Source organism: Pteropus alecto, unplaced genomic scaffold (assembly GCF_000325575.1).
Source record: "Pteropus alecto unplaced genomic scaffold, ASM32557v1 scaffold190, whole genome shotgun sequence".
NCBI lineage: Eukaryota > Metazoa > Chordata > Mammalia > Chiroptera > Pteropodidae > Pteropus > Pteropus alecto.
In genome coordinates, this window is record NW_006430462.1 from 5435162 (window position 1) to 5446536 (window position 11375).

An 11375-nucleotide genomic window follows, 5' to 3' on the forward strand; every position below is an offset into this window, starting at 1 on the left:
CCGCCCCACCCTCGCCCTAGGCCCCATCCCCTGCCCAGCCCCACAGCTCCGCCCACGGCCCTGGTTTCCGGGCGCCGCCACTAGGTGGCGCCGTCGGCCGCGCAGGAGCCTCTAACTCTGTCCCTGGAAAGAGCCGCGGTCGTCCAGTTTCGCGCGCTTTGGTTCGGGAACGTGTTCGTAATGCGACAGGCGACTCGGTGAGTGGGCATGAAGTGAGCGGGAGGCGGAGAGGCTGGAAGCCCGCGGCAGCACTTGCAGCAGCCAACCCGCCAGTCACTCTAGCCAGCCGGCATCAGTACAACCAACCTGTCAGTCAATCACGTCAGCCTGTCCATCCCGTCAGCCACCCAGTCAGCTAGTACAACCAACCTGTCAGTCAATCACGTCAGCCAGCCTGTCCGTCAATCCTGTCATTCTATCAGCAGGTAGTCAAATCACACAGCAGTAGGTCACACAGTTTCTCCATCATTCCCTTAGTCAATTTCTTACTGGGCGTTCAGCGGGGCCACCACGGTGCCCTTGTCACTTGAGTCATGCATGGTGCCCTGGGCCTGCACACCGGAAGCAGAGAGTGAGGAGGGTCCACAGGTTGGTGAGGGTAGGGAATCTGCGGAGCCTAAGCTTTGTTTTTTTTCCTCAGGGTCTTCCAGGCACTTGGGGAAAAGTGGCAACCATCAAGAAGGGTCCTGATTGCCATGGTGCTCTTCGGGCCAACCCAGAGGTCCCAGGAACTAGCAGAGCTGCAGTGGAAGCATAAGGCCTGCCTTGGCAAGAGGCTGAGCTGGGAGATGCCTCCAAGTTCAACTCTGATCCAGGAGAGGCTGTGGATTTGACCTAATCCACTCCCCGCTTTGAGTGTCAGAGCCGGCACAGTGGTGGCCCAGATCTTGGCCTTCAGAGAGGCTCAGGGCAGAGTGCATCCTGGTCCTGAGCTGGAGATAGGATTCCTTGGTTATAGCCAAAGTTTGCTTTTGCTTCAATGTGTGTTTGTGGGAGCCATTTAACCATTTTGGCCCCAGTATTTCATGCACCTCTTTCAAGTGGGGGAAACAATCTCTGTAACCCATTACCTACTCTCTTAGCTTGTCCCATACTATGGGTTGGAAATGAGATAACGGACATGAAAGCCCAGGCATGGGAAGGTTATAACCAGACTTCTTGTGGTTTTCCTGAGGCGAGGTGCAGAGTGAGCATGGAAGAAAGAAGAGGCAGAAGTGGCCCGAACCCCTGGGTCCAGGAAACACCATGTCCTGTTACTTCCACCCAAAGGAGTCTGGGGTTCTGGCCTTGGCTGCTGATCCTGGGCAATTCCTCGCTCCTCTCTAGGCTTCTGGAACAGTGAGGAGCTTGTATTGCATGATCTCTAAGGTCTGAGACTTGAGTGGAAGGGAAGTACCTGAAGAGGGAATCCTCCCAAGGACATTGTGGAACTCTGACCACCACAGTGTGGAGATTGGGAACAGACCCTGTTGCGAGGATTTGACCTGGTGGTAAGTATAAGGGTTGAAGTGCCTGGCCATGCGCCCAATGCAGTGGGGGTTGGGAAGGGTGGTAGCTGGGTCCGTGGGTTCAGAAACTCTCCCTCAGTGCAACCCTTGCTGAGAAGAAGGCTCCTCTGACCCCAGAGGAGGGAGGGAAAGGAATGTGCAAATCTCAGCCATACCCTGGGGACAGTGGCTTTCCCTCTTTTTGCCTCAGTCCTTCTCCTTTCTTTGAAGCTGGGTACCCAGTTCACATCATGCCCGGGCCCCCTCAGGGGTCCATTGAGGTGGGAGCTGCCGCTTCTGGAGGCCTGAGAAGACCAGGACAAGGCAGGCTCCTTAAAGGGGCCTGGTGGGATACCCTCAAGGGATTGCTTACCTGTGCAGGGCTGGAAGGTACCAGGAAGAGTTGGTTATGCATCCTGCAAGTATTTATTAGACATCTACCACATACCAGGCTTTGTGCTAGGCAGCGGGTGACAGGAGTAAACTGTACAGATGTTGCCCCTGTTTATGGAGTGCAGAGTATAGAGTGGTGGTAAGAGTGGTCAAAGGAAGACAAAAAAGACAAAAAAAAAAAAAAGCCAACAAATTGGCTGTAGTCAAAATCGTGCTATGAGGGTGGCAAAGAGGATGCTGAGATAGAAAATGAAGGAGAGTAGCCTGAGATGGCTGTCTGGGCACGTGACACTTAATCTGAGATCTGAACGAGAAGGAGCCAACCTTGGAGTGGAGAGAGTGCTCCAGATTGAGAGAATAGCACACGCTCGCTCGCTCGCTCGCTCACTCATTCATACATTACTATGTGCCATGTACTGTTCCGGTTGATGAAAAAACAGTTGAACAATAGAAGAGAAATCTTTTCTCTCATGGAGCTTATGTTTTAGTGGAAGGAGACAAAAAACAAAACAAAACAAACAAACAAACAATTTCAGGAAGAAATGAATCCCGTGAAGAAAATAAAAACAAGGTTATTGGCTAGAAAATGATTAGGGATGAGAGGACTATGGCAGAGAAGGTGGTGAGGGAAGACTAATCAGAGACCTGAATGATGAGAAGGAGCCAGCCATGTAAAAGTCTGAAAGAAGAACATTCCAGACAGAGGGAGCAGGAAATGGGAATGAGTTTAGTAGGTTCGAGCCTTATGGCTGAGGGGAGAGGGGTGGACAGTGAAGTGCAGGGAGCAGGTAATGAAGAACGTGGCAAAACTAGGTGAGGAATTTGGATTTTATTAGAAGGCACCGGAAAGCTGATAGAGGGATGTGGGCAGGGTGGTCGATACCGCTGGCTGCTCTGTGTAAGTGTGGAGTGAGGGAGTGGGAGGGCAGGAGCTGAAGCAATCAGAAGGCTACTGCAATAGCCTCGGCAAGGTAATGGTGGCCTGGATTAGGGTAGTAGAGTGGAGATGGAGAAAGGCAAACAGGTGTATCTATGGGCTGAACCGAAAACACCTGATGACTGTTTGGATGTGGGACAGGGGTAAAAGGAAAAGGAAGACTCTTTGGATTCTAATCCTAGCAACTGGGTGGATGGTGACGCCATCGATTGAGTTGGAATGAGTTATGGAGAAAGGTTTTGGGGTGGACAATGAGAATGCAGTTTTGGAGAATTTATAGAGATTTCTGTTAGACAGACAAGTGGAGATGAAAAGCAGGCAGCTGGCGAGAGCCTGGAGCTCAAGGGAGAGGATTGGTCTAAAGATAATATTTGGCTCAAGGCATGGGACAGCACTGGTTAGGCCAGCAGGGGCAGTGCTGTTCAAGGCACTAGAGCTAAGCCTACCACTTGACATATAGCTTATCTGAATTGAAGTGTCCTGCAAATGTAAAATATATACCAGATTTCAAAGATTTAGCATGGGAAAAAATATAGAATATCTCATTAATAATTTTTTATAGTGATGTCATGTTGAAGGTCTAATATTTTGGATATATTGGGTTAAATAAAATATTACTATTAACATTATTTTCATCTGTTTCTTTTTACCTTTTTAAATGTGCCTACTAAAAAATTTAAAATTACGTTCTTGTCTCGCATTGTTGTATTTCTATACGGTGGTACTGCCCTGAGGGTAGGGCTGGTGGAATGTCGTAACCAGAACGCCAGGGGGCAGCAGTGGCTAGGAAATGAAAAGGCACCGCCAATGAGGGCACTCTACATTCCCCCTGGGGGTTGTTGACCTGGCTCTCTCTTGCTCCCCTTTCTGGAACCTCATCAGAGCAGAACTGTAGCACATCCCCCTGGACTCCCGAACCCCTCGCTTGTCTTAGAGTTGAGGAAGAGGCAGTAGGAGTGCCAATATGGTGACAGCATAAATGACTCAGAAGGTGCCGATACCATACATGCTGAATTCTCAGTCCCTTCATATCACCCCTGGCTAACACCTCCCTGCAGGGGGAACATTCCCACCCTTCGGACTGAGCAGGATATGGCAACCAACAGCTGGGTATTCAAGGCAACCAAGGCCATAAAACTCACTCATAATCATATGAAATAGATATGACTGTAACCCACTTTCATCCATTACCATTCTAAACACCTTGTTCAAGTTGCTTGTAGTATTTGGCAGGAAACTTGCTATTAGTAGAAAAAATAGCAGTGAGATGACTGGGGGTGAGATTGAATTCACTTCAATTAGTTGGTGTGACTTTCGTGAGCACCTCTGTGTGCCAGACACTATGTGGAGTGCTTTGGATTGTCTATTGAGCTGTTCTTAAGGAATATATGTCCAAATATGTTAATACAGGGACATCATGGAAGTATAAATAGAGACCCATGTTGAGTTCAGAGGAAGTGCAATTAATGCCTCAGTGTGTGTGTGTGTGTGTGTGTGTGTGTGTGTGTGTGTGTGACTTTGAACTCAGAGAAGGTACCAGCTGGCATCAGAGCAGAGGGGTAGGATTTGGCCATGCAGAGGACGATGTGGAAGAGGGTTGTCCAGGAATGGGACGGCAGGGAAAGACATGATTCAGGGAAGTGCAGAGAGACTCGCTTGGTTAGAATGTTGGACGTGTGAAAAAGTCTTAGGAAAAGAAATCGGTGCCAGATCTTGAGAGTCCTGGATGTCCAGGTTAGACAGATTTGGGCGCTACAGAGGAGGGACTGAGACAACATGTACTTAGAAAAAAGAAGCCACTGGCCTGGAGCTTTTGGTGCCTAGAGGGCAGGACAAAGCAAGGGGAGGAAAGGAGCTTGTGTGAGGAAGGGAGGGAAGTCAAGAGTCCTTCTGGGATCATTCTGAAAATAAGGCAGTGTGGTGTACTGGTTAAAAACATTTGTTTTGGAAATGGAAAGGCCTGGATTTGAACTGTAGTCTTACCTTTTTTTTTTTTGGTAATAGTTTCATTGAGATACAATTCACATACCATAAATTCACTCACGTAAAGTGTACAATTCAATAGTGTTTAGTATATTCAGAGTTATACAACCATAACCACAACACATTTATCTCTTAAAAAAATTGAGATATAATTCATATACCACAAAAATGACTATTTCGAAATGTCCATTTCATTGGTTTTCAGTAAATTCACAAGGTTGTGCAAGCAGCTCCACTGTTTAGTTTCAGAATATTTTCATTACTCCAGAAAGAAATCTAATACCTGTTAGCAATCACTCCTTCTCCCCTCCCCCCAGTCCCTGACAACTGCTAATCTGCTTTCTGTTTCTAGGATTTTCCTATTCTGGACATTTAATATACATGGAATCACATAATATGTGGCCTCTTTCATTAAGCATAATGTTTCCATGGTGCATGTATATCGTAGTAGGTTTTAATGCTTATTTTTTTTATGACTGCATAATATTCCATTGTATGAATTTTATTTATCCATTTATCAGTTGGGCACCATATTTTGTTTATCCACTCATTGTTGATGGACATTTGGGTTGTTTCCGCTTTTTGGCTGTTATGAATAATCCTGCTATGAACAAGTTTTCATGTACAAGTTTTTGTGTGGACGTGGATTTTCATTTCTCTTGGTTGTATACCTAAGAGTAGAATTTCTGGGTCGTACTCAATGTTTAACTTTTCAAGGAACTGCTAGGCTATTTTCCAAAGAGGATGCGCCACTCTATAGTCCCACCAGTAACGTATGAGGTTTCTAATTTTGCTACATCCTTGCCCACACTTGTTACTTGCATTTAAAAAATAAAAAGCCATCCTAACGTTTGTGAAGTGGTATTTCATTGTGGTTTTCATCTGCATTTCCCTAATAGCTAATGATGTTATGCATCATTTCGTGTGTTTGTTGGCCATTTGTATATATCTCCTTTGGAGAAATTCAAGTCCTACGGCCATTTTTAAATTGGGTTATTTGTCTTTTTACTGTTGAGTTGTAAGAATTCTTAAAATACACTTTTCCTCCCATTCTGTGGATTGTTTTTCTACTTTCTTGAAAGTGTCCTTTGAAGAACAAAATTAAAAAAAATTTTCGATGAAGTCTAATTTACCTACGTTTTCTTGGTTGCTTGTGTTTTAGTTGTCATATCTACGGAACTATAAGGTCATGAAGATTTACATTTATGTTTTTGTCTAGGAGTTTGATAGCTGTAGCTCTTAGAGTTAGGCCTTTGATCTATTTTGAGTTAATGTTTGTGTACGGTGTGAGGTAGGAGGTACAACTTCATTCTTTTGTATGTAGATATCTGGTTTTCCTAGAACCATTTGTTGAAGACACTATTCTTTCCCCATTGAGTTGTCTTGATGCCCTTGTCAAAAATCAGTTGACCATTCACATATTCCTACCACTTTTTAGCTCTGTAATTTAAGCCTCGGTTTCGTCATCTGTGAAATGGTGACAATATCCAGATAGACTTATTCATCAGGCCCAGGAGGCACAATGTCTAGTGGCTATGATATTTTTTAAGAACCTTGAAAATGTTTGAGTTTCTTTACAAATTAGAAAAAAACGAACGTTTAGATCAAGGAAACTGTGTTAACATACAATGTTAAGACAACATCAATATCCTTATACAACTGCAGTTGTGAAATACAACGTTTAATTTTGTTGAGGAAGAGACCCATGGAGGGATCCATGAAGGATTGGAGCCCCTAGAAATCCTACTGCGGACCTGATCGTATCTATGTTATAGGGTTATTGTGAGGATTAAATATGATAATCAAGTAAATTCTATATACTGCGCTGGCCCACAGTAGACAATTAGTAAATGGTTGTTATTTGGGGGAGCAGAGAGAGTTTCCCTCGCCACCTCAGGCCCCTTTAATAGGACTGGTGCCTTGGCAAGCAGGTGAATTATTGAATGTGCAAACCTGTGAAGGAGCCACCCAGTGAGTTCCAAAGAAAGTCAGTACTAAGGGGCCGCCCCTCTGTCCCATTTTCTGCTCTGACACCTCTGAGGGGTCTGGGGCACCTGTAACCTCATTAGGCAGAGAGAGTTGCTGAGGTGGAGAGGAGGGGAGTCATGAAGTGGCTGGCTGGTCCCTAGCTATGACTCCCGACTTCGTTAGGCAGAGGCCTGGTATCCACCTTGGAGAAGGCAATGCCTATGCAGAGGTATTTAAACAGCCCCGATAGCCCAGTTCATTTTTTTTTTTAAATTGAGGTCAAATTCACGCAACATGAAATTAACTATTGTAAGGTGTGTAATGCAGTGGCATTTAATACATTTACTTCCAAAAATTTTTTATCACCCTAAAGGGAAACATGTACCCATTAGTGGTCATACCCTCTATCTCCCTCCCTTCAGTCTCTGACAACCACTCATCTGCCATCTGTCTCTTTGGATTTACCCGTTCAGGACATTTCATATATATAGATTCACATAGTGATGGACTTTCGTATCTGTCTTCTTTCACTCGGCATAATGTTTCCAAGGTGTACCCATATGCAGTATGTGTCAATACCTCATTCCTTTTTATGGCCGAATAACATTCCATTGTGTGGACAGACCACATTTAGTTTATCCTTTCACCCGCTGATAGGCATTTGGGTTGTTTTCACCTTTCGGCTATTGTGAATAGTGCTGCTATGAACATTCGTGTACAAGTTTTTGTGTGGACGTATGTTTTCAAGTCTTTGGGGTCTACACCTAGGAGTGGAATTGCTCAATCACACAGTAATTCTGTGTTTGGCTTTTTGAGGCACCACCAAACCGTTTTCACTCTGGCTGCACCATTTTACATTCCTACCAACAACGAGGGTTCTGATTTCTCCACGTCCTTGACAACACTTGTTATTTTATTTACTTATGTTTTGATTACAGCCATCCTAGTGAGTATGAAGTGGTGTATCATTGTGGTTTTGCTTTGCATTTCCCTAATGACAAGTGATGCTGAGCTCCTTTTTATGTGCTTGCCATCTGTTCCTCTCTTTCCTTGAGCTGAATCAAACTCTGGATAGAACCAAACTCTAATGGATAGAATTGTTACCTCCAGGGTAGTTTCTTTGATGGGCTTATGGCATAGTCTGAGATTCTTTAGTCTGATCTAAGCCTGGTGAATTCTCCCCCAGGTCCTACACAAAAACCTTGCTCTGTGGGAGTTTGCTAAAGGGCTCTGGGAAATAGGTAGACTGAGATGTTAAACATGCAGTCTACGTGCCCTTTCTGCTCATGTGACCTGGTGACTCCTTCTCTACCTGACCTCATCCCAGTCCTTGCCTCAGGCTGTGGGCCTTTTCTGCTGGCTGCATCCTTCCCAAGGGTAACAGTTGTATCTTTGGAAGCTCTTCTCCTTTGCCCCGGCAGATTCCTTATTGTTTGTTTATCTGGAGCTTACCCACGATAGCCTTCATCCTCTTGGCCTCACGGAATTCTTCTCTCTGCTGCCTACTCATTCCCAGTTATCTTAGATTTCTTGGCCTCCAGAGTTTCCTACACTCTCTCTCTTAGTTATGGGTAGACAGGGTTGGTAAACTTTCCAATGTGGGGCCCCTCCTGTTCTGTCACAGATAGAGGAAGGGTGGGAGACTGGCTGGCTGGTCTCTTCAAAGCAAAGGGTGTTGGGCTGGCAGATGATTCACACTTCAGTTCTTATCAAGAATGGTCTCTGGAAGACCCTGACAGTGGGGGTGGAGGAGGATGCCATTCCAACCCTTGTGATGGGAGCATGACAGTGATGACATTCTGCATGTCATCTGTGGGGTACCAACTCCTGATCTGGTTTGGGCTCGGGGGTTCCTGCTTTCTGCAAGATGGCTCTCACTTTCTCTGATCTCTTACTCACTTACTCACTCATTACCAATATATATTTTTATATTTTTATATTTTACTAAATTTATTGGGATAACATTGGTTAGTAACATTATATAAGCTTCAGGTGTACAATTCTATAAAACATCATCTGTATGTTACATTGTGTGCTCACCACCCAAGGTGTAGTCTCTCTCCCTTACCATATATTTGAACTTTACACTCTTCATCCTCCTCCCAACACCCTTTCCCCTTTGGCAACCACCATACTGCTGTTCGTATCTATGAGTTTGTCTGCTTGTTCTGTTTGTTCATTTGTTGCTTTCTGTTTTATATCCCACATAAGAGCGAAATCGTATGGTTCTTGTCCTTTTCCATCTGACTTATTTCACTTAGCATGATACTCTCAAGATCATCTATATTGTTGCAAATGGCAATATTTCATCATTTTTTATGGCTGAATAGTATTCCATTGTATATATGTACCACATCTTCTTTATCCAATCATACATAGAAGGACACTCAGATTGTTTCCATGTCTTAACTATTGTGAATAGTGCTGCAATAAACATGGGGTACATATATCTTTATGAATAAGTGTTTTCAAAATTTTCAGGTAGATACCCAGAAGAGGGATTGCTGGGTCAAATGTTAGCTCTAGTCTTAATTTTTTTTTTTTTGCGGAAACTCCATAATGTGTTCCATAGAGGCTGCACCAATTTATGTTCCCACCAGCAGTGTACGAAGGTGTCCATTTCTCCAAATCTTCTCCAATACTTGTTATTTCCTGTTTTATTGTTAGTAGCCATTCTAACAGATGTGAAGTGATATCTCATTACGGTTTTGATTCGCATTTCTCTTATAGCTAGTGAAGTTGAGCATCTTTTCATATATCTATTGGCCATCTGTATGTCTTTTTGGGAAAAGTTCCCTACATATGTTTACTGAGTGCTGTCTCTGCAAAGTACTGTGCTAGGCCTTGAGACTATAAAGCTCAGCATTTGAGGACCTCATAGTTTAGAGAGAGAAACAAACTCATAAATGCAGTAGATGTGATGTGCATTGTAGTCAAGGTGTGTATGAAGTGCATCAAGAACACAACTGAAGGAGGAATGATTCTGCCTCCAGAGGAAGAATGGGTAGCTTGAGCTTCAGGGAAAAGGTGACATTTGAGCTGTATCTTAGAGAAGGAGAGGCTGATATGGGGGAGAAAGGCATTCTAGATAAAGGATTCACATTCTCTGCATGGATTCAGATCAAGAGTGATTTCGGGGGATGCTTAGAAGCCCACCACATTTCCTTCCATGTGTCCTCCTCCCCAACTCTGCTGGGGAGACCTCGTAGTCAAGAGACTCTTTCTTCCAGGGAGGCGGCCCAGGCCCCTGACTGTCTCTCGTTTTTCTATGTGAATTCATTTTTCCTACATCCCACCCACTCCAGGTGTAGCCAACTGATGCGATAAACTCACACATACTGTTGTTGGAAATGAGTTAATTAATTAAATAACTCATCTGACATTTATTTTGGTTTACTATATACGAGGCATTTGAAAGATTATAGTGTGGTACTTAATAGGACAGTTCTAAAATCAGAATGAACTGGGTTCGACTTTTATTCATTAGTCAGGAGACTTCACAAGGTATTTAACTTCTCAGTTTTCTCCTTTATAAAATAGAAATAATAATTTTCTATATTGTCGTAGAGATTAAATAAGGTAATGTGGACTCTGAGCATGGTGCCTGATATGGTAAACATTAACTGAATGATGATATATTCTTACGATAAAAGAAGCTAGAGAAAAAAAATGTGTGTTTTTTTTTTACAGTAGGAAAGAATAGCTTTATTAGAAACGGAAGTACACTTCCAGATGTGTACTGAGCAAGAGAAGTGTGGCTCAAAAGGCCGAAAAGAAAATGTTTTTAAGAAAATCATAAGGAAGAGAAAATGTACTTACAGTATTTATTGAAAAAATCCACAAATAAGTGGACCTGTGCAGTTCAAACCTGTGTTGTTCAAGGGTCAACTGTATATATTATCTCTCTACTCTTAAGGAATTTCAAATGGGAAAGAAAAATACTCAAATAAACTGTAAAGTAATACTGTATTTTCCCCAGGTTATATATTAGCATTTGAAATACAGATCTTCTAGAGACATTAACCAGAGGGAGGTTATTCCTAGGAGGATTAATTTTTTTGAGAAGGAAGTTAAGACCAATAAATGGAAGTTGCAAGGAGATAGATTTTTGTTCCAGTATAAAGAGAAATTTGAGAGCCTCTTGCAGGTGGTGAGCTCTTTGTGTCTGTGGATGTGAGCAAGCAGAGGCTGGTTGACCTGTTAGTAGAGGAGCTCTCTGGATCCCTTAGAACAGGGGTCCCCAACCCCTGGGCCGCAGACCAATACCGAGTACTGGTCAGTGGCCTGTTAGGAAATGGGCCGCACAGCAGGAGGTGAGTGAGTGAAGCTTTATCTGTATTTGCAGCTGCTCCCCAGCGCTAGCATCACCGCCTCAGCAACACCTCAGATCATCAGGCATTAGATTCTCACAGGAGCAGCGGCCCCTGGTGCCAAAAAGGTTGGGGACCTGTGCTTAGAAGGCTGCAGAGGGAATGCTGGGCCCCTGAGGGGCATTTTGAAGGGCTCCTTTTTCCTACCTCGGTTCCCAGAAGCCCTTGCTCTCTTCTGTTTGGGTGGCTCCCTCCTTTGGTATGACCTGGAACACTGCAGGTATTGTGGTGCCAGAG